General features: G+C 42.3%; 1 protein-coding gene and 1 long non-coding RNA gene across 2 annotated transcripts in view; one reads left to right on the forward strand and one right to left on the reverse strand.

The window, feature by feature from the left end:
• LOC128684422 (uncharacterized) overlaps positions 1-24,220 on the forward strand; it is a 205,428-nt gene that overhangs the window by 99,086 nt on the left and 82,122 nt on the right. The gene's annotated exons all lie outside the window — the stretch shown is intronic.
• Positions 1-24,220, reverse strand: part of LOC138853317 (uncharacterized) — a 58,035-nt gene that overhangs the window by 5,811 nt on the left and 28,004 nt on the right. The gene's annotated exons all lie outside the window — the stretch shown is intronic.

The following is a 24,220-nucleotide window of genomic DNA, read 5'->3' on the forward strand; positions in this document are numbered from 1 at the left end:
GATTGGCAGAGAGCATGCATAGTTCTTTTGTATAAAGGCAAAGGGAACAAAAGAGAGTGCAAAAATTATAGGGGGATAAGTCTGTTGAGTATACCTGGTAAAGTGTATGGTAGAGTTATTATTGAAAGAATTAAGAGTAAGACGGAGAATAGGATAGCAGATGAACAAGGAGGCTTTAGGAAAGGTAGGGGGTGTGTGGACCAGGTGTTTACAGTGAAACATATAAGTGAACAGTATTTAGATAAGGCTAAAGAGGTTTTTGTGGCATTTATGGATTTGGAAAAGGCGTATGACAGGGTGGATAGGGGGGCAATGTGGCAGATGTTGCAGGTGTATGGTATAGGAGGTAGGTTACTGAAAGCAGTGAAGAGTTTTTACGAGGATAGTGAGGCTCAAGTTAGAGTATGTAGGAAAGAGGGAGATTATTTCTCAGTAAAAGTAGGCCTTACACAAGGATGTGTGATGTCACCGTGGTTGTTTAATATATTTATAGATGGGGTTGTAAGAGAAGTAAATGCGAGGGTCTTGGCAAGAGGCGTGGAGTTAAAAGATAAAGAATCACACATAAAGTGGGAGTTGTCACAGTTACTCTTTGCTGATGACACTGTGCTCTTGGGGGAGTCTGAAGAGAAGTTGCAGAGGTTGGTGGATGAATTTGGTAGGGAATGTAAAAGAAGAAAATTAAAAGTGAATACAGGAAAGAGTAAGGTTATGAGGATAACAAAAAGATTAGGTGATGAAAGATTGGATATCAGATTGGAGGGAGAGAGTATGGAGGTGAATGTATTCAGATATTTGGGAGTGGACGTGTCAGCGGATGGGTCAATGAAAGATGAGGTGAATCATAGAACTGATGAGGGGAAAAGGGTGAGCGGTGCACTTAGGAGTCTGTGGAGACAAAGAACTTTGTCCTTGGAGGCAAAGAGGGAAATGTATGAGAGTATAGTTTTACCAATGCTCTTATATGGGTGTGAAGCATGGGTGATGAATGTTGCAACGAGAAGGCTGGAGGCAGTGAAGATGTCATGTCTGAGGGCAATGTGTGGTGTGAATATAATGCAGAGAATTCGTAGTTTGGAAGTTAGGAGGAGGTGCGGGATTGCCAAAACTGTTGTCCAGAGGGCTGAAGAAGGGTTGTTGAGGTGTTGGACATGTAGAGAGAATGGAGTGAAACAGAATGACTTCAAGAGTGTATCAGTCTGTAGTGGAAGGAAGGTGGGGTAGGGGTCAGCCTAGGAAAGGTTGGAGGGAGGGGGTAAAGGAGGTTTTGTGTGCGAGGGGCTTAGACTTCCAGCGGGATAGTCCCTCTCTCGTCGGTGAGGACAGCAAGGAACTGTTTACGACTCCATCATATGGCCTCTCTGCCTTGTACTCACCCCTGTTGCCTCTCTTCACAGATGTGAAAGACAGCCTGTCCCCCCACGTTTGGCTCAGCCTTCCTTTGTAGCCAGGGCCCAGTGTTCCCTGTCCTGCCTTACTCTTCCTGCACTTGTGATGACTCCCTCCCCTCTCCACTCTCCGGCACCCCCTGGCTGGACCTGACACGATACATTCACCTGCATTGCATTTCTATTTGAAGAGTTTCGCTCTGTTACATATGACTCTTCATTCTCCGTCTACACGGATGGCTCAGCACGGTCCTCCCCCCCCTTCTACATCATCTGTGGCCTTCTTCGCTAATCTCTCCCTGTGTCAAACGTGGCGGTTGGACCCTGCTCATTCTGTTCTGGCAGGGGAGCTCTTTGCCATTCACCAGGCTCTGGCTTTTGTCCTAGATCACATTCCCCCACAACCATTGGTCCTCTTTGATTCCCAATCTTCCCTGGCACTTTTGTGCTCTGCCCGTCCACGATCACTGCGCGTCCTCGTTTGTCGGACACAATCTCTCCTCCTGCACTTCTTGCAGAGCCCAGGTTGGAGCATCTCCCTTCAGTGGGTTCCCGCCCATGTTGGAATCTGGGGCAATGAAGTGGCAGATCAGGCAGCCTCCCTCGTGCACACACTTCCTACTGTTACCCCTCTTGCCCTGGGCCACAGTGATTTCACAAGGACTGTTTGGAAGGGAATCCGTCATCAGTGGCAAGAGGGCCTTGCACACTCCCTCTCTTCTTCGGCATTGGGCTCTGTCTGAACTTTTAATGGCCCCTGCCCTTGGGCTCGCCATTCCAACCGCTCGGTGGACGTTGCACTGACTCACCTTCATGTCGGGCACTCGCTATTGGCAGCTCATCTATACTGCCTTCAGATGACGGACTCTCCGTATTGCCCGTGGTGTCCCTCACAGCCTGAGACGGTGGAACACTTCCTGCTGTGGTGCCCATGTTATCACTCTGTACGTACTACTCTCTGTGCGGCCTTGCGCACACTTGGGGTGCACACTTTCACTCTACCTGTCCTCCTCAACGGGGAGGGGTTTCGCCCTCTGGACCGTCAGGAGATATTGGCTTGTACCTGCTCCTTCCTGCTGGCTTCAGGGAGTATCAGAGACATATGATACATAGTTATTAGTCAAGACATTCTTCCACTTTGGTTGATATTCCCTCTCCTAGCACTGGACAGCTGGGCTCGATACGGCGTATGCTGTCAGTGGCCCTGAAACCCAACAGAAGGTGTTGCACAACTGAACATTAGGATCGACAACACTCTTATTGCCAAACATAATGAGGGCAAATTCCTGGGCCTACACCTCAACAGCAACCTGAAATTCAGCACCCATATCCAACACATAACAAAAAAAGTATCCAAAATGGTTGGGATCCTCTCCAAGATATGTTACTATGTGTCACAATCAGCCCTTCTCACACTATACTATTCACTCATCTACCCTTACCTCACCTATGCTATTTGTGCTTGGGGATCAACAGCAGCAACACAACTAAAGCCAACAATAACCCAACAAAAAGCCGCAGTAAGAATTATCACGCAATCCAATCCTAGGCAAACCACCACCCCCCACTCTTCAAAGATCTAAACTTACTCACTGTACAGAACATCCACACTTACTACTGTGCAACCTACATTTACAGAACCATAAATTCCAATATTAACCTTGAACTAAAACACTTTCTTGATAGTTGTTACAAAAATCTCTGACATTCCTCATGTCCAGTTAAACCTATACAAAAATTCAATATACATTAAAGGACCTTAAATCTGAAATTCCCTGCCTGAAAACTCTAGAACTGCAGACATAATCATCACTTTCAAAACTACCGTTAAAAAACATCTTATCACCCTGACACACCCCGTCACCTAACTACATGAAAACCACCCATTCTCTTACTTGTATCATACACATAAAAAACAAACTAGACTTACTCTCGATATCTGTGATTCCCCCAATTTACACTTACACTCGCCCAAATGACTGTAAACATAAAATTACGAATAAGGCTGTTGCCTACTAAATCTTAAACTAACTTGGTTACGAATTGTTAAAACTTCACATATTATTTTATACTTTTATTTTTTCGTTATTGTACTTTATTCAGACAGTGAAAAGAGGGAATTTTTAAATAACAAACCAAGGGATAAATATGAAAATACTGCAGGAAGGCATGACCTACTGGTGTATGGATGTGCAACACATCACATGAATTTTTTTCAAAAAGGCAATCTTTCCCCAAAACAATGCTAAGTTATATTATTTAAGTGCAAAAAGTCTTTTAGGAACTATTAACTACCTCAAGCTTGTATTAATATTGGTTGAATTACTGACAATAAGTTAAGTAAAAGGACACAAATGCAATTAATGTGACATTTTATTGTGGCAACATTTCACTCCTGGAGAGTGAAATGTTGCCACAAGTCATGCAGATTCGAGTGTCATCTGCAAAGGAAGACACGGTGCTGTGGCTGACATCCTTGTCTATGTCGGATATGAGGATGAGGAACAAGATGGGAGCTAGTACTGTGCCTTGTGGAACAGAGCTTTTCACCGTAGCTGCCTCGGACTTTACTTTGTTGACGACTACTCTCTGTGTTCTGTTAGTGAGGAAATTATAGATCCATCGACCGACTTTTCCTGTTATTCCTTTAGCGCACATTTTGTGCGCTATTACGCCATGGTCACACTTGTCGAAGGCTTTTGCAAAGTCTGTATATATTACATCTGCATTCTTTTTGTCTTCTAGTGCATTTAGGACCTTGTCGTAGTGATCCAGTAGTTGAGACAGACAGGAGCGACCTGTTCTAAACCCATGTTGCCCTGGGTTGTGTAACTGATGGGTTTCTAGATGGGTGGTGATCTTGCTTCTTAGGACCCTTTCAAAGATTTTTATGATATGGGATGTTAGTGCTATTGGTCTCAAAATGTTACATTAAATGCATTTGTGTCCTATTACTTAACATACCTCAAGCTTGACTGAGAGAGGCACTGACATCACAAATTCCAAATAACACAGTTAAATACCCAAGAAGAATGCATAGAAACATTTCTTAAAATACACAGAAATATCTTGAGATTGTTTTTAACACCTGATAAAACAGAGAAAAAATAATGACCATTTTACATAATGCAAGGATTCAAATGGACCTGAGCCAGCAGCTGACACTGGGGTCATTCCATGTCCAGTGGACCAATTTTAAAAACTGTCCCCACTTGACCATTTCCAATTTTGATAAAATTTTACATGAAGGTTGGCATGTATATCAAATTTTGGGAAATTTTAGTTCATGATATGCAATAGTAGTACAGTGGTCCCTCGTTTATTGTCGTTAATCTGTTCCTGGAAGTGCGACAATTATCAAAATAGACGATTTTTTGAATAAATTTTCCCATAAGAAATAAAGTAAATACAATTAATCCATTCCTGACACCCAAAAGTATTAAAACAAAAATTTTTTTTACATGAAATATAGATGTATTACATAAACAATACAATGGGACATGATGAATGAAACATTAACATTAACATTAACTGCCTCCCAGCACACATAAGGGGGATTACCAACAGACCCCTGGCAGTCTTCAAGCTGGCACTGGACAAGCACCTAAAGTCAGTTCCTGATCAGCCGGGCTGTGGCTCGTACGTTGGTTTGCGTGCAGCCAGCAGCAACAGCCTGGTTGATCAGGCGCTGATCCACCAGGAGGCCTGGTCACAGACCGGGCCGCGGGGGCGTTGACCCCCGAAACTCTCTCCAGGTAAACTCCAGGTAAATAACACTTACCTTTATTGGTGATTCTTCTTAGTGTATGGAAGACTGGAGGAGGAGAGACATTGAATTACTGTTTGGAAGGGGAATCCCCTTCCATCAACACCTTGGGTACCAAGTGCTTTTCTGGGGTTACTTCTCTTCTCTGTTTCTTAATGCCACTAGGACCAGCTTGAGAGTCACTGGAGTCCTGTCTCGCAAGAAAAGTGTCCAGAGAGCTCTGTTTCTGGCGTCTCTTTAAAACTTCCCTAAAATGGGCCAAGACTCTGTCACTGTACAAGTTGCTGATATGGCTTGCAACATCCTTCTCAGGGTGATGTTTCTCCATAAATCTTTCTACCCTACCCCACATTTTAAAAATCTCCTAAATTTCTAAAGAAGTCACCTTCTTTCATCTCTCTTCCTCCTCCTCTGCAGCAAGATTCTGAGCTGCGATGTGTTGCTGTTCCTGCTGAAGCTCTTGCAGCTCCTCAGTGGTTAGCTCTTCGTTGTGGTCCTCCACCAACTCTTCCACATCCTCCAAACTCACATCCAACTCCATGGAACTCTGCAATGCCACAATAGATTTCACAACTGACACAGGCTTATCAGGGTCAGCCACAAACCCTTCGAAATCCCTCTTGTGGGCACAATCTGGCCACAATTTTCTCCAAGCAACAACAGCTTCCTTGATTTCCTTTTTATTTGCCACGATGGAAGATATAGTTGTATGGGGTTTGTTATACATCCTGGCCAGTTCGGCCACATGTACACCACTTTCATATTGTTCAATGATGTTTTTCTTAAATTCAATCGTATTTCTATCAAATCAAATCAAATCAAAGTTTATTCTCTATAAGGATTACAATGCGGAGTTTACAGATTTTGGTTATTGTGTGGTTTACTTGTAATAAAATACTAATTACAGAGGGGGCCACTAGAACACCTAGCAAGCTAGGCATTTTGGGCAAACTTAGATTAATTCTTAACCCTAAATTATTACAAATTGTGGAGTAAGTTGACTAATTACTAAGTGACTAAATACCAAGTGACTAAATACTAGTTTGTGAGTTTACTAAGTGACTAAATACCAAGTGACTAAATACTAGTTTGTGAGTTTAGCAATGTGAATGCTTTTGTTTTGGCACAATACATAGTTTCTATATTGAAGTGTCACAGGCAAACTTGTAACTAGTTAGGAATCATTATTTTAAGATTAAGATTTGTATTTCTGTGCTTATAGTCAAATGGGTGAGTGAGTGTAAGTGTGAACCACCAGGTGGTTTTTATGTAGTTAGTTGATGGGGTGTATCAGGGAGATAAGATGTCTTCTAACGGTAGTTTTGAAGGTGATGAATGTGTCTACAGTTCTAGAGTTTTCAGGTAGGGTATTCCAGATTTTAGGGCCTTTGACATACATTGAATTTTTGTATAGATTTAGTCGGACACGGGGAATGTCGTAGAGATGTTTGTGTCTGGTGTTATGCTTGTGGGTCCTGTAACAACTATCAAGAATGCATTTTAGGTCAAGGTTAATATTGGAATTTAAGGTCCTGTATATGTAGAATGCACAGTAGTAAGTGTGGATGTTCTGAACAGGGAGTAAGTTTAGATCTATGAAGAGTGGGGGTGTGTGTTTCCAGGGATGGGATTTAGTGATTATTCTTACTGGGCTTTTTGTTGAATTATTATTGGCTTTAGGTGTATTGCTGCAGTTGATCCCCAAGCACAAATAGCATAGGTGAGGTATGGATAAATGAGTGAATGGTATAGTGTGAGAAGGGCATTTTGCAGCACGTAGTATCATATCTTGGAGAGGATCCCAACTGTTTTGGATACTTTTTTTGATATGTGTTGGATATGGGTGCTGAAATTCAGGTTGTTGTCGAGGTATAGGCCTAGGAATTTGCCCTCATTATGTCTGGCAATTATACACAAATAACCTGCACATAAAAGAGAGAAGCTTACGACGACGTTTCGGTCCGACTTGGACCAATTTACAAAGTCACACTTTGTAAATGGTCCAAGTCGGACCGAAACGTCGTCATAAGCTTCTCTCTTTTATGTGCGGGTTATTTGTGTATCGTTCCAGTCACGGTATTGTGCCTTTTTTTGTTATTTCTGGCAATTAGTGTTGTCAATGTTTAGTTGTGCAGCACCTGCTCTGCTACCAAACATAATATAGTAGGTTTTGTCACTAGGAGCTTTCTTTGGAGCCATGGTAGCTTATTTAGCACTAAAATGAATGGAATACAGTATTATGAAATATTTCGTATGAACAAGTGAGGGGACCATCGCTCACTGGTAAACAATGGCACACTGGCTGGGAAGAGAGGCCGAGGTGGCTCAGAGCCGTGAGTACGCATCCAGGACAAACGACGATTAGTGAGTCAACCAACCATTTGCGAGCCAATGTTTGGATGAAACTAACGAGACAGTTTCCGAAAAGGACGACTATCGAGCCCGACGATTATCGAGGGACCACTGTAATGCTATGGCTTTCCGAGTGTAGGAAGGTGAAAATTTCATCGACCTGCGGCACACAATCAACAATGTTCAGGTTATTACTCTGGCAGATCTTAAAGAGTATAAGTTGTGTAAGTAGACATGCCTATACAACTTTTGGAGCTGATTTCAAAAATTGTAGTCCTAAAACTTACATGCTTTTACTTTTTTCACAGCACGAAGCCAAAGTAGGCAAAAAAATCTGTCACGTAAAACTGAATCTTGAATTCAGCTGCCTATATCTCTAAAGGAAAACATTAGTATGACATTATTGTAGCCAGCTACCCAAGTGGACATTATTATAGCTAGCTACCCAAGTGGACATTATTGTAGCCAGCTACCCAAGTGGACATTATTGTAGCCAGCTACCCAAGTGGACATTATTGTAGCCAGCTACCCAAGAGGAGAATATTGTAGCCAGCTACCCAAGTGGACATTATTGTAGCCAGCTACCCAAGTGGACATTACTGTAGCCAGCTAACCAAGTGGACAATATTGTAGTCAGCTACCCAAGTGGACATTATTGTAGCCAGCTACCCAAGTGGACATTATTGTAGCCAGCTACCCAAGTGGACATTATTGTAGCCAGCTACCCAAGTGGACATTATTGTAGCCAGCTACCCAAGTGGACATTATTGTAGCCAGCTACCCAAGTGGACATTATTGTAGCCAGCTACCCAAGTGGACAGCATCACAATCCTAAAATATCAGACAACAAATGTTTTTAGTTCCTGTGTTAATGGTACCTAAAAATACCCTCACAGACCTCACGGTGAATTTTAGGCCATTTTTGAAGACCAAGAGCAAAAAAGTAGCACAAATAATTTTCTTAAAATCCTTCATTAGAAAGAGCAGATTCTAAACTACAAGATATCTATTTTCTGGATAGGTGTTTTGCCCCTGAAGGAAGAAAACAGGTCTTAAAATAAGGTGATTTTTGGCTTACACAATGTTATAATGAAAACCAGGCATTTTTCACTTGCTGTTGTTATAGAGTAACAATAGCCAGAACCTCATGTTTAAGTGTCCTTGTATAATTTTCGGTGGCGATTTCAGAAACTTATCTGAAGTGATGGGGACCGATACTTATTTTGTAAATTAAGTTTAAAGGTGTCAATAAAGTGTCATGACAACTGTGATGGCAGATTTTGATGTTGCTGATTTTCAACAAACCATTAATACTGCATTGGTCCATGGTGGCTGTGCCACTACCATTTCTTAAAAAATTGATAGCCCCATCACTTAGGGGTCACACCCAATACCCATGCAATAACAGCTATGGTTGGTGGGCCACTTTTCCACAGGCTCCCAAGCCTCGAACTGGGTTTCTTTGCCACAGGATCCCAAGCCTGAATTAAAACTTCTTTCTGGTTCCCAAGCCAGAACTGTTTCTTAATTCATGGCAACAAAATTTTTTTCATCAATGCTGGACATGGATGCTGGCAACAGGCAGCACTGTCGTTCCATTGATATTGCTGATGGTGCTGGAATATTGGAAATAATACAATCTCTTGGAACCCAGCAGGTGTTGTTTTGTCCTGACCAACAGAATGATTGAGCTGGATCATGAGGATGCACGAAGCTGACCAGTGCATCATGCTGATCATCTGAAACTTCACATTATAATAAAAGAAAAACGCTAAACCTACAAGGGTCATACAGCACAGCGGAGCAGGGAATCGTGCAAGGGTATAGAGTAGCAATAGAGAGAGGCAGAAAGGGCTATGAGGAGTGCTAGAGGCAGTATCATCAAAGGTTGTGCAGTGAATCAGTTGCTGTCAAAAAGTCAATGAGACAGTCTGAGTTAAAGGTGGGTCCATCGGAGGTAAATTTTGAGTGATCGTTGATAGAGTGGACAGTCCTACAGAATATTGTGCTAAAGAAATTGCAAATATCAAACTTAAGCTGAAGGAATCTTACAGGAGACAAGAATCACAGGAAGAACTAAAAGCCATAAAATACTTCTTCTCTTATACCAAATCTAAGGGAAAAACAACATCCAGTATTGGGCCCCTGCATAGGTAAGATGAGACATACACAGATGACAGCCAACTGTAAACGGATGGGGTTGTAGGCGCCCTTATCAAACACAAACAATAAATATAAATCAGGAACGTACATGGTAAGCTGTCCAATATACAAGTACAGTTAGAAATAGAAATAGAAATAGCTAGAGCTTCATTTAAGGAGGTTATTAATAGAGTATTCAAGAGGTTGCTAGTAGAATTACAGTAAATCAATCATTCAAATCATTATGAAGCTCTGTGTAGTCTGCAGTCAATCAAACAAACGGGCTTCCACATGGATAAATTGTCATTTTTGTGGAAATTGGTGTCACGCCCCTTGTGCAGATATCCAAGAACTAGCTACAAGCAGTATTAAAACAGGGAAGTGTTTTTGGGTATGCCCAAATGAGATAAATCTGTGGACTAAAATCACAAGGGTATTAAAAGAGGACAACATCAAAGCTGCTTTCATAGACAACCTGGAAGCTTTCTACAACAGATGGGAACATAAAAATTCTGGGCTGAATGGTACTGCCCTTGATACTGGCCATGTAGTCACAAACTGTAAGGCTGGAGGTGATGTCCTGGTAGTCAGTAAATGTGGGGCTGATAGTGCTGTCCTGGGAGACAGTAATGGTGAAGCTGGAGGTGCTGTCCTGGGAGACAGTAATGGTGAAGCTGGAGGTGCTGTCCTGGGAGACAGTAATGGTGAAGCTGGAGGTGCTGTCCTGGGAGACAGTAATGGTGAAGCTGGAGATTTTGTCCAGGTAGTCGGGAATTATACGCAGGAAGGAATACATATAAATGACCTCATAGGGGACAGGAGCCGTAGTGGGGAAACAAGTGCAGTGAAAGATAAGATAAAACCAATATTGCAAACTAGAAATACCACAGGAAATAGCAAACAAGAGGACTCCACTAGCAATAGTGAGGATATATTACCAAAAACAACTGGTGGGAGCTCCATTGTTGGTGCTAGGGAGGATAGGAATAAGACAGGGAAACATGCACCAACAGGGAATACAGTCACAGAAACCCAAGGCAAAGGGAAACCAAGCCTGTGCACATACTATGCACTTGGTATCTGTAGACATGGGAAATCTGGAAAAACAGATGGGACGTGCAACTATGACCACCCTAGAAAATGGCATGCCCATATGACAACAGGAAAATGCAAACTCCCTTCCTGTAAGCTTTTTCACCCTGAAATGTGTACCTCTTCAGTACAGGAAAGACTGTGCTATAACTTAAATTGCCAGGCACACCATCTAAAGGGGACAAAAAGATACAAAACATCCAGGCCATGGGAAAACATGGGTAGCCACAGCCACTCAAGAGGGAGAGGTTTTTTAGTGCCAGGAAGGAAAAAAAACTGGCAGGAAATGGCAGAAATCGTACACCAAATCCAGTCATTCCTGGAGTGGAACCACAGTCGATGGCCTCCACTCCAAACCAACAGATACAGATACTAATGCCGGAAAAAAAATCCCCCCCAAGTACCAACAATACCACCAGTCCGATGACATTCTTCTTTGCAAATATACAGGGTCTAAAGCCAGCAACAAACAACAAAATACCTTTCATCCATGGACTGATTGCAGAGGCAAAGGCAATGTTCGCGGCTTTCACTGAGACCCACATAAAGGATCACTTGGACAACGAAATATGGATCCCAGGTTACAACCTATACAAATGTGACAGAGTGAACAGGCAAAAGGGGGGGGGGTTGGCCTGTACATTGCAGAGTCACTTGTTTGCACAGAACTGCTTAATGCCTCAAATGATGTAGTAGAAGTTTTAGCAGTAAAGGTCGAGAACCAAAACCCAGTCATTGTGGTAGTCTACAAGCCTCTGGATGCAACATCCCAGCAATTCCAGGAACAGCTGTTAAAAATTGACCACTGTCTGGAAAATCTTCCAGCTCCTGCACCCAACATCTTGCTCCTGGGGGATTTCAACTTAAGGCACCTAAAATGGAGGAATACAGTGGACCCTTAACCAGCGATGGCATCGATTAACGATAATTCTGACTAGCGATACATTTAAACGCAAAAATTTTGCCTCAACTAGCGCTTAAAAACCCGACCAGCGCTATTCGTTCCGTACCATACGCGTCCACTTTGGCCTGAGCGCGCCTCACTTGTCCCTTGGGTGTCAGTGTTTACAAGCCAGCCAGTCACCGTGGTCGCTTCCAAACATACAACAACTGGAACATTTCATATTATCACAGCCTTTGTAGTGATTGCACCTGCAAAATAAGTCACCATGGGCCCCAAGAAAGCTTCTAGTGCCAACCCTACAGCAAAAAGGGTGAGAATTACTATGGAGATGAAGAAAGAGATCATTGCTAAGTATGAAAGTGGAATGCGTGTCTCTGAGCTGGTCAGGTTGCATAATAAACCCCAATCAACCATCGCTACTATTGTGGGTAAGAAAACGGCAATCAAGGAAGCTGTTCTTGCCAAAGGTGCAGCTGCTGCTGCACCACAGTCAGCTGTTGTTGTTGCTGCACCACCATCAGCTGTATTACTCGAAGATGTGGAGAGAGTGTTGTTGGTGTGGCTTAACGTGAAACAATTACCGAGAAACGATTAACCCCGGAGGGTTAGCCACCAAGGATAACCCAAGAAAGTCAGTGCATCATCGAGGACTGTCTAACTTATTTCCATTGGGGGTCCTTAATCTTGTCCCCCAGGATGCGACCCACAACAGTTGACTAACACCCAGGTGAACAGGAAAAAATGCCTGGAACTAGTGCTCATATTGGTGAGGTTAGTGGGGAGGATGTGGAAGAGTTGGTGGAGGAGGACAATGAAGAACAAACCACTGATGAGCTGCTAGATCATCTTCAACAGCAAGAGGCCACACCTGAGGAAACTGCTTCGGAGGAGGGGAGAGAGAAATTGAAGAAGTTGCCTACTTCAAAGATTAAGGAAATTTGTGCAATGTGGCTTAAAGTGCAAACCTTTTTTAATTAAAATCACCCTCACACAGCTATTGCAAGCCGTGCTGGTGACTATTACACTGACAATGTTGTGAAACACTTTAGGATAAAGGAACGAGAGGCAGAGGCCTCTATGGACAGATATGTTGTGCGACAGAAGTCCAGTGACTCTGAAGCTGGTCCTAGTGGCATTAAAAGAACAAGGGAAGTAACCCCAGAAAAAGACTTGCTGCCTCAAGTGCTAATGGAAGGGGATTCCCCTTCTAAACACTAGCAAGATCAACGGTCTCTCCTCCTCCCATCCCATCAATCATCACCAGATCTTCAATAAAGGTAAATGTCATGTAACTGTGCATGTCTTCTTCAGTTTGTGTGTATTAAAATTAATATTTCATGTGGTAAATTTTTTTTTTTCAATACTTTGGGGTGTCTTGCATGGATTAATTTGATTTCCATTATTTCTTATGGGGAAAATTAACTTGACTAACGATTATTTTGATTAACGATGAGCTCTCAGGAACGGATTAATATCACTGGTTGAGGGTCCACTGTATAGCAAATAATATTGTTGCAGTAATAACACCAGGAGGCAGCTCTGATGAAAACTCACACTCACACGAGCTTTTAAATCTCTGAACAAAATTCAATTTAAACCAGCAAATAATAGAGCCTACTAGACTGGAAAATACACTAGACCTCATCTTCACTAACAATGATGATCTGATAAGAAATGTCACCATATCAAGAACAATATACTCAGATCACAACATTATTGAGGTTCAGACATGTATGCATGGAGCCCCAGACCGACATAATGAGACTAGTCACGAGGGAGCATTCACTAAATTCAACTTCAATAACAAAAACATAAAGTGGGACCAAGTAAACCAAGTCCTAACCGATATAAGCTGGGAAGATATACTAAGCAACACAGACCCCAACTTATGCCTAGAACAGATTAACTTGGTGGCACTCGATGTATGCAGAGGGCTTATTCCTCTAAGAAAAAGGAGGAGTAGATGTAAAATAGAAAGAGACAGGCGCTCCATTTACAGGCGATGGAAAAGAATAACAGAGCGGCTAAAAGAGGTCAATATATCTGAAATGCGTAGGGAGACACTGGTCAGAGAAATAGCAAGCATCGAATTTAACCTAAAGGAATCTTATAGGAGTCAGGAATCGCGGGAAGAACTAAAAGCCATAACTGAAATCGAAAGAAACCCAAAGTATTTCTTCTCCTATGCCAAATCAAAGTCGAGAACAACGTCCAGTATTGGGCCCCTACTTAAACAAGATGGGTCCTACACAGATGACAGCAAGGAAATGAGTGAGCTACTTAAGTCCCAATATGACTCAGTTTTTAGCAAGCCGCTAACCAGACTGAGAGTCGAAGATCAAAATGAATTTTTTATGAGAGAGCCACAAAATTTGGTTAACACAAGCCTATCCGATGTTATCCTGACAACAAATGACTTCGAACAGGCGATAAATGACATGCCCATGCACTCTGCCCCAGGGCCAGACTCATGGAACTCCGAGTTCATCAAGAACTGCAAGAAGCCCCTATCACGAGCCTTTTCCATCCTATGGAGAGGGAGCATGGACACGGGGGTCGTCCCACAGTTACTAAAAACAACAGACATAGCCCCACTCCACAAAGGGGGCAGTAAAGCAACAGCAAAGAACTACAGACTGATAGCACTAACATCCCATATCATAAAAATCTTTGAAAGGGTCCTAAGAAGCAAGATCACCACCCATCTAGAAACCCATCAGTTACACAACCCAGGGCAACATGGGTTTAGAACTGGTCGCTCCTGTCTGTCTCAACTATTGGATCACTACGACAAGGTCCTAAATGCACTAGAAGACAAAAAGAATGCAGATGTAATATATACAGACTTTGCAAAAGCCTTCGACAAGTGTGACCATGGCGTAATAGCACACAAAATGCGTGCTAAAGGAATAACAGGGAAAGTCGGTCGATGGATCTATAATTTCCTCACTAACAGAACACAGAGAGTAGTCGTCAACAGAGTAAAGTCCGAGGCAGCTACGGTGAAAAGCTCTGTTCCACAAGGCACAGTACTCGTTCCCATCTTGTTCCTCATCCTCATATCCGACATAGACAAGGATGTCAGCCACAGCACCGTGTCTTCCTTTGCAGATGACACCTGAATCTGCATGACAGTGTCTTCCATTGCAGACACTGCAAGGCTCCAGGCGGACATCAACCAAATCTTTCAGTGGGCTGCAGAAAACAATATGAAGTTCAACGATGAGAAATTTCAATTACTCAGATATGGTAAACATGAGGAAATTAAATCTTCATCAGAGTACAAAACAAATTCTGGCCACAAAATAGAGCGAAACACCAACGTCAAAGATCTGGGAGTGATCATGTCGGAGGATCTCACCTTCAAGGACCATAACATTGTATCAATCGCATCTGCTAGAAAAATGACAGGATGGATAATGAGAACCTTCAAAACTAGGGAGGCCAAGCCCATGATGACACTCTTCAGGTCACTTGTTCTATCTAGGCTGGAATATTGCTGCACACTAACAGCACCTTTCAAGGCAGGTGAAATTGCTGACCTAGAAAATGTACAGAGAAACTTCATGGCACGCATAACGGAGATAAAACACCTCAATTACTGGGAGCGCTTGAGGTTCCTAAACCTGTATTCTCTGGAATGCAGGCGGGAGAGATACATGATTATATACACCTGGAAAATCCTAGAGGGACTAGTACCAAACTTGCACACGAAAATCACTCACTACGAAAGCAAAAGACTTGGCAGACGATGCAACATCCCCCCAATGAAAAGCAGGGGTGTCACTAGCACGTTAAGAGACCATACAATAAGTGTCAGGGGCCCGAGACTGTTCAACTGCCTCCCAGCATACATAAGGGGGATTACCAACAGATCCCCAGCAGTCTTCAAGCTGGCACTGGACAAGCACCTAAAGTCGGTTCCTGACGAGCCGGGCTGTGGCTCGTACGTTGGTTTGCGTGCAGCCAGCAGCAACAGCCTGGTTGATCAGGCTCTGATCCACCAGGAGGCCTGGTCACGGACTGGGCCGCGGGGGCGTTGACCCCCGGAACTCTCTCCAGGTAAACTCCAGTACAACTCGGTGCTCAGCGAGCCACTGCCCTGACTAAGGGTCGATAATCCAAATGAATTCTTTATGAATGAAACCCAAGATCTGATCATCTCAAAAGTCTCGGATATTATCCTAACTCCACAAGCCTTCGAAAAAGCAATGACATGCCCATGCACTGCCCCAGGCCCAGACTCGTGGAACTCCGTGTTCATCAAGAATTGCAAGAAGCCCCTATCGCTTGCCTTCAGCATTCTATGGAGAGGAGCATGGACACAGGGGTTATCCTACACACACTAAAAACAACAGACATAGCCCCACTCCACAAAGGTGGCAGTAAAGCAATTGCAAAGAACTACAGACTGATAACACTAACATCCCATATCATAAAAATCTTTGAGAGGGTTCTAAGAAACAAGATAGCCAACCACCTAGATACCCATCAATTACACAAACCAGGGCAACACGGGTTTAGAGCAGGTTGCTCCTGCCTGTTCCAGCTACTGGACCACTATGACAAGGTCCTGGATGCTGTTGAGAATAAACAAAATACAGATGTAGTATACACAGACTTTGCAAAAGCTTTCGACAAGTGTGACCATTGTGTAATAGCACACAAAATGCGTGATAAAGGAATAACAGGAAAAGTTGGTAGATGCATCTATAACTTCCTGACAAATAGAACACAAAGAGTAATAGTAAACAGAGTTAAGTTCCAGGCAGCCACGATAAAAAGCTCTGTTCCAAAAGGCACAGTACTCGCTCCCATCCTATTCCTCATCCTCATTTCTGACAGAGATATAAGCCATAGCTCCATGTCTTCCTTTGCATATGACACCCGAATCTGCATGACAGTGTCTTCCACTGCAGGAGTAGACGTGGTCTGTGGGGGATCTGGACCTACTAATTTGCAGGCCTACCCATTTCTCCCGAATGATAAGTTATCATTAAAACTCATACTGTTGGAAGACAGCTTCAGTGTTGTGAGAACTCTTATGTGTGAGTTGTGACTAGTGATATACGTACCTAATGAAAGGCTGGAAATAGTTTTCCATTTGAAAAGGCCCTCACAGGCCTCTGCTTCCCCTCTTCCTTTCATTTGACCTCAGCCTTTTGCCTCTATCAACATACAGTGTAGAGGTGAATTTTGCTAGTCCACTGCTACTCGTGCCTCTGAAAATGCACACAGCTCATCCCTTTACCAACCTGAGAAATAACGATGAGTATGCAGTCCTAAGTGAGTTGGTAACCCAGGTGTGCACACACACACACACAGATAACTGCTGCAGCATATGGGCGCCTGGCAAACCTGAGAACAGCGTTCCGATACCTTAGTAAGGAATCGTTCAAGACACTGTACACTGTGTACATCAGGCCCATATTGGAGTATGCAGCACCTGTTTGGAACCCGCACTTGATCAAGCACGTCAAGAAATTAGAGAAAGTGCAAAGGTTTGCGACAAGGTTAGTTCCAGAGCTAAGGGGAATGTCCTATGAAGAAAGGTTAAGGGAAATCGGCCTGACGACACTGGAGGACAGGAGGGTCAGGGGAGACATGATAACGACATATAAAATACTTCACGGAATAGACAAGGTGGACAAAGGCAGGATGTTCCAGGGAGGGGACACAGAAACAAGAGGTCACAACTGGAAGTTGAAGACTCAGATGAGTCAAAGGGATGTTAGGAAGTATTTCTTCAGTCATAGAGTTGTCAGGCAGTGGAATAGCCTAGAAAGTGACATAGTGGAGGCGGGAACCACACATAGTTTTAAGACAAGGTTTGATAAAGCTCATGGAGCAGGGAGAGAGAGGACCCAGTAGCAACCAGTGAAGAGGGGGGCCAGGAGCTAAGACTCGTCCCCTGCAACCACAAATAGGTGAGTACACTGAAAATTCGTCTTTCATTCCAAGACACGTGTACTAGAAGTTTTGCAAGTTTGGAGTGAGTAACTATTTGTACGAGTATTGCAGTGTTTGGTAACTCTTGAGAAGTCTGCCTCAGTCAATGACCTTGAACGAGGCACTGCATCACCTGCCTGAGACTTTCGCTCATAATGACTATGTGAAGAGAGGCAAATGTGTGTGTTCAGTTACCCCTGCTATTTTCCTGTATCCCCAACTCTCCACCTTTAAATTCAGCCGTTCGCCTCTATCAACGTGCAGTGTAGAGGCATATTTTGCTGCTCTGCTGGTACTCGAATATCTGAGTTCCACACAGCTAGTCGCCTCTGCCTACCCGAGAAATACGGACGAATCTCCCATCCTGCGTGAGTTGGTGATCCAGACCTGACTGAGGCCTGCCAGATGAATCCAACTGTGCTGCTTGTACAAAATGTGTTATATCTTTAACTGAGAAAGATGACCATTTATTCTTCTATGCACTGAGTGTTTCTGAAAGGAATGCTGCATAGATGGAACAAAACAAGTGGTTAAGAACAATTTAACGAGCACTGCAGTACCTGGTAACTCCTTTGGAGACAGCTTTTTAACTGCAACATGCCAGAGGTTCATCTATAAACATAGTAAGTTTGTGCTGATTTCTTTGTCCACAGAGTGAAAATTTGTCTGTCATTCCAAGACACGTGTGCTAGATGTACTAAGTGCTGTGGGTTTGGAGTAATTAACGAGTAGTGCAGTGTTGGTAACTCTCGAGACGACTGTGGATCGGTGAATGACCTTGAAAATGGCACTGCAACCCTCAGGGCACTACACCCATATTGCCTGTGTCTAGCGAGGTGAATATCCCTTCCTTGTCCCTTCCCTCTTATGGAATAAAGGCAGTTTTGCTTACCCAAGAGTAACAGACTGACTCTTCACCTCAAGCAGCTGAACTAGAAGTGACCTATGGATGTGAACAAAGTAAATGATGGTGAAGGCGAATTTGAACGTTTTAGAAGTAAGGAAGCTTTGAAAAAAGAAAAAGGATTTCAAAGAAGCTTGCTGCAAGAAACAACGAGAGCGACAACAGCCATCGCAGAACGGTTAGGCTTGATTTCCCTGCTAACACTGAGTTTGAGGTCAAGTTAAGATGGTTTTACGAAGCTACACTAGACAACCCAGAGGAAAACCTTCAGATTCGCTTTCGTCACGACGAGGATAATTACGTTTTTGTTACTAACGACCCAGCATTCATAGAAAAACTTCTTACTTATAAGTATGCTAACATCCAACTCCAAGCTGCCTCACCAAGATCACCTAAAGTGCTTATTGTTATCCACAATGTTAATAAGTACTTGGATCCTAAATTCCTGTTGTCAGATCAAGTTGCAAACCCTCGTCAACTTCCAAATAATCTGATATTGGTTGAGTGGATTGGCTAAGGGACTCCACCATCATATATCTACTCTCGTGCAGCGCTTAACAGGAGTTACAAAATAGCCTTGTACAAACCACCTCACTGTAGATGCTACAAGTGTCAGCGCTGGGGTCACATTGCTTGGAAATGTCCAGCTAAGTCACACTGGTGTGTAGTGTGTGCCAAGGCCCATCCTTCTCACCAGTGCTATGATATAATCAAGAAACACCAGACCATTGCACTACAATGCATCAATTGTAAGACTCCAGGAGTCACAGCTGCTCATGCTGACTGCAGAGTGAAAGCTGCCCACATTGCCAGCCGCAGGGCTCCCGCCTCACCCATCACCCCCCATGATGAGGTAGTAGGCCTATCAGATACTTCATGTCTGAATACCGACCCATGCCTGATTTCAGACAATGTGGTTGAGCAAGTCACTCTGGGAGTACATCAATAGAGCATGATCACGTCTGCTATCAACACTAGTAATGCTGCTGGTGTTGACACCACCTGTCTGGCTGAGTCAGCTGTCAGTTAGCCACCTGGCTCAGCTGACCGGGACTTCATACCTCCAGATGAAGCTAGTCTTGCTCGGGTGGTAAACAATATGCAGCTGCGCATAACAGTACTGGAGAAGCAACAATGGTGTTTGAAACAACAACTTAAGCACCACGAGGAAAAACTTACAGAGGTTGCAAATGAGTACATCAACCCACAGATTGTCAGCCATTATGAAAATGAGTGTGGTGATGATGAACAAACTGATGAGTGCAGTGGTGTTAATGATTGCCAAAATGATGAATCTGATAGTGGTGTTTACAATCACAGTGAAGATGATAAGGGCAGAGAAGACCATCATGACTGTCAACATGATGAGTGTAATGTATTGATAGATAATGAGTGTGGAGATGACCCGGTTGTCGATAATGGTGTATGTATCACTAGTCATAATGATGAGGGAAGTGGTACATGTGATGATAGTGATGAGTGTAATAAAAGTGGAGAGGTGAGTGCAAGGGATAGTATGCTGGGAGGCAGTTGAACAGTCTTGGGCCCCTGACACTTATTGTATTGTCTCTTAACGTGCTAGTGACACCCCTGCTTTTCATTGGGAGGATGTTGCATCGTCTGCCGAGTCTTTTGCTTTCATTGCGAGTGATTTTTGTGTGCAAGTTTGGTACTAGTCCCTCTAGGATTTTCCAGGTGTATATAATCATGTATCTCTCCCGCCTGCGTTCCAGGGAGTACAGGTTCAGGAACTTTAAGTGCTCCCAGTAATTGAGGTGTTTTATCTCCGTTATGTGTGCTGTTAAGGTCCTCTGCACATTTTCTAGGTCAGCAATTTCACCTGCCTTGAAAGGTGCTGTTAGTGTGCAGCAATATTCCAGCCTAGATAGAACAAGCGACCTGAAGAGTGTCATCATGAGCTTGGCATCCCTAGTTTTGAAGGTTCTCATTATCCATCCTGTCATTTTTCTAGCAGATGCGATTGATACAATGTTATGGTCCTTGAAGGTGAGATCCTCCGACATGATCACTCCCAGGTCTTTGACGTTGGTTTTTCGCTCTATTTTGTGGCCGGAATTTGTTTTGTACTCTGATGAAGTTTTAATTTCCTCATGTTTACCATATCAGAGTAATTGAAATTTCTCATCGTTGAACTTCATATTGTTTTCTGCAGCCCATTGAAAGATTTGGCTGATGTCCGCCTGGATCCTTGCAGTGTCTGCAATGGAAGACACTGTCATGCAGATTCGAATGTCATCTGCAAAGGAAGACACGGTGCTGTGGCTGACATCCTTGTCTATGTCAGATATGAGGATGAGAAACAAGATGGGAGCGAGTACTGTGCCTTGTGGAACAGAGCTTTTCACCGTAGCCACCTCAGACTTTACTCTGTTGACTACTACACTTTGTGTTCTGTTTGTGAGGAAATTATAGATCCATCTACCAACTTTTCCTGTTATTCCTTCAGCACGCATTTTGTGCGCTATTACGCCATGGTCACACTTCTGTCTCTACATTCATTAGGTACCTTTTGACTCTCTTTTTGAACTGGTTCATGCTGTGACTGACTTTGACATGTGCAGGCAGTCTGTTCCAATCCATTACTGCTGTACAATAAAAGGTGTTTGAAGCTTGGCCACTGACTGTGGGTACTACAAAGTTATGCTCTCTCCCCTTAATACTATGATTGCTTTGGCTCCCAGCCTTCACAAAATTGGTAGCAAGATATTCTGAACACTAGCAGCTGTAGCAATGTAAGAAAATTTAGCATCATATTAATGATGACATTATCTACACTATATGAAAGAAACACTCAATGACAGAAATGCTTTCCTCTCTATACAAACCATGAAAGTTAATACAGGTCCTCCATCACAAATCCGGCATCATTGGGACCTGCAGTGTGCCGGATTACTGAGTTTGCCGAATTACAGAGTGGTTAGGTTAGAATACACTTAATAAAATTAACCAACTTGACTTACACAGTTCACTGAACATCGGCAAAATTCGAACATTTCCGCTACTTTGAGCTCAATTTCAAGGTACTTTTCATCATGAAAGCAATAAAAATCATGTCTATTTCTGTAATATATCTTCCATTCTATCAAATGAGTCCAAAAAAATGAGAATACAACCATAAAAACCATACGAAAATATACTGAAAAGAGGCGGCTAATGGCTGAGAAGTTAACTCCCTTATTTATCGTCTGTCTTTTTTATTTTTGTTGTACGTTAAGAAGCATCTTTCCATCATACATTGCCCAAGTTTCAATGAGATAGCCCAACAAACAACCAAAAAAAAAAAAATTTACCAAAAATCATATATGGGAAGCCCAAGCCAGGTACTGGAAATAAGTCAGTTTGACTTTTCTGGGTTATTCTAGGTTTTCTATGCATACACTGCTATGTATGATAGTCTATGTAACTGTATTTGTGTATACCTGAATAAACTTACTTATTTACTTACTTCTAGTCTGTCGACTGAGTACAAGAAACCGCCCATTCACTTATTTCAACTACCAATAAAGTGGTCAGAAATTGGCAATTTGGCCGATTTCACACAAATTTCAACAGATACCAGTTTCAAGAATAAACAATGCAGACATTCCTAGCACTAAAATAACATTTTCTCTGTTCATTAGTCATGGCTACAGGCCCCTCTTATATTACTCTTGCTTTTCATTTGGAATTTTTATTCACAAAAAAAATAGAAGATTTACTGTTAAGCAGACTACTGCATTATTGTAATAATTGTATAAATAATGTCAAGCCATTCTTGACTCCGTATTGGAATTTGGACTGGCAGGCGGACAGGTATTGGATGGTGACGTCATTTGTTTACTCTTGAGCTTTGCTAAAGAATAGAACATTTTCGCTACTGTGAGCGCAATTTCAAGGTACTTTTCATCATGAAAGCAATCAAAATCATATCTATTTCTGTAATATATCTTTCATTCTATCAAATGAGACTGAAAAAATGAGAATATAACCATAACAACCATACAAAAATATACCGCTAAGCGGCCGCTAATGGCTGAGAAGTGAACTCTGCTATTTATGGTCTGATTTCTTTCATTTTTGGTGTACATGAAGAAGTATCTTTCCATCATACATTGCCCAAGTTTGAATAAGATAACCCAACAAACAACTGAGAAAATAATATAATAATAATAATAATAATAACAACAATATCTTTATTTACTACACGTACATGTACGTACAAGGTATACAGGCCTAGCTGACATCAGTGACATACTACTATATAAAAAGTTGCTTGTTATGCAGAGTATTTCAAGAAAATTAGGTCAGTGTCCCAGGATAACACCCACACAAGTCGGCTAACACCCAGGTACCCATTTACTGATGGGTAAACATAGACAACAGGTGTAAAGCAACACACCTAATGTTTCTACCCTGGCTGGGAATCGAATATTTACCAAAAATCTTATATGGCTAACCCAAGCCAGGTACTAAAAATAAGCCACCTTGACTTTTTTGGGGTTATCCTAGGTTGTCTACACATATGCTGCTATGTGTGATAATCTATAGAGAGAAAATAACTTTTTTGTTTCAGGTTTATGGTGCAGTACAAGTGTATATCACAGCCCTGTGCTATACTCCGTTTTCTCTAATATAAGCCACCAAGACAGGGATAGGAGAATGGTGTTTGTATACCATATCCTCTTCATACCTCTATCGAACTGCTCAGTGTTATGCCAAATATTATTTATTCTGGAGTATTTAACATGTTTTATGTTATTTATATTGTTTCTTATATCATATTAGATCAATTGTGATAGGCAAATAAGCTGTAGTGTTGATATTAGCGTAATAATAAAGCATATTCTCCTGTTTCATGAGACTGAGCTCATGACAACCGACAGTGGCTTCAAAGCCACCTTATCTTTAATGGATAATGTACTGTGTAGGTGCTTTACATAATGAGAACCATTTCTTTTATTCATTGGAACCATGGCTAGGGCTAAAAGTAAGCAGGTTAAAACAATAAATGGAGAAAAAGAAATTAGAATGACTTATGCAGCAAGTAGCGCCACCAAATAGTACCAGCAGGTTGGTGTGGCGACCCTGGAAATTCGAAATTATGCTAGCCAAAATTAGTGCCGAATAACTGAAGGAACCGAATAACTCATTGCCGGATTTGTGATGGCGGACCTGTATCACTTGCCAACTTCTTTGCAACAAAAACTATATATACAACCCATTCCTTATACTTACCTGGACTCAAGGTTCTAGACTAAAATATTTGTGTAGAATCCCAGGTAACGCTGCGTAAATCAGTAAAGCATCTATACAGCGACTAATGTGATTCACATATTCTCGGCTCCTTACATACCTCATCTACATCTTGTAGATGACGTAGTTTAAAAGCCTTTCCTGGTTAAATTTATTAAAAGATTTTTATCAATAAGTGCCATTTTCTACCATTAACACTAAAAGGCTATTATCATTCAAGGCAAGAAATTATCCACACAGCATTTCAATTATGGGGAAAAATTCATAAAAGCAGTGTTGAAAGTATGGTGACAGATCTAGAAGACTGTTTGTGAGATCAACAATCGGCACAACCAACAAAATTAAACTTAAGCAAGGTACTTTCAGTTTACTAAAACCCTTGGCACATATTAACTGACATGGGAAACACCCGACTAGTAATCAAACAGCTCAAAATTAAATATAATGGACTAGTAGGAAGACTTGAGTGC

The sequence above is a fragment of the Cherax quadricarinatus genome, chromosome 2 (genome assembly GCF_038502225.1).
Source record: "Cherax quadricarinatus isolate ZL_2023a chromosome 2, ASM3850222v1, whole genome shotgun sequence".
Classification (NCBI taxonomy): Eukaryota; Metazoa; Arthropoda; class Malacostraca; order Decapoda; family Parastacidae; genus Cherax; species Cherax quadricarinatus.